The following is a 527-nucleotide window of genomic DNA, read 5'->3' as shown; positions in this document are numbered from 1 at the left end:
ATTCCAGGGAACCCACCTCTAGGCACAACCTCTCAAGTCCCCAATTAGTTCATGATCTTATTCATTGTCTGGGACCCAGGTGGAGGTTTTGTTATGGCCAAATCAACAGCGCGTTATGGAACATCAGCATTGCCAATAGAAATAGAAGCTATCCGGGACTCTTTGTTATAGACAAGTGTCTCTTAGCCTCTCCCATTTTGCAATTTGCAATTTCTTCTGATGGCAAAGTTGCTGTTTTGGCCCTACAAGGGCAAGCTCAGTCTTTAGATTGGGTTAGTAGAGGTATGCTGGAAGATGCAATAAGGCTCAAAACTATATCTCTGTTTGCTCAAGCGTGTTATGTAAACATGTCTGAAAACAGATCAGCGGATTACCTCGCGAGTGGATAAAGTTCAGGTTGAGTCGTGTGCGGTGGTCAGTGACCTCAGTCCCACCTCCTTTCCAGAAGAAGAAGAAGCAGCAGCTAAAAGGATCATGAAAAATCCCTAAATCTATTCACAGAACAAGGGTTCCCATTGTTTTTTCAT

This window comes from Hakea prostrata, chromosome 1 (genome assembly GCF_041222555.1).
Source record: "Hakea prostrata isolate BN-2017 chromosome 1, UWA_Hpros_2, whole genome shotgun sequence".
NCBI lineage: Eukaryota > Viridiplantae > Streptophyta > Magnoliopsida > Proteales > Proteaceae > Hakea > Hakea prostrata.
This window is presented reverse-complemented; position numbering follows the sequence as displayed.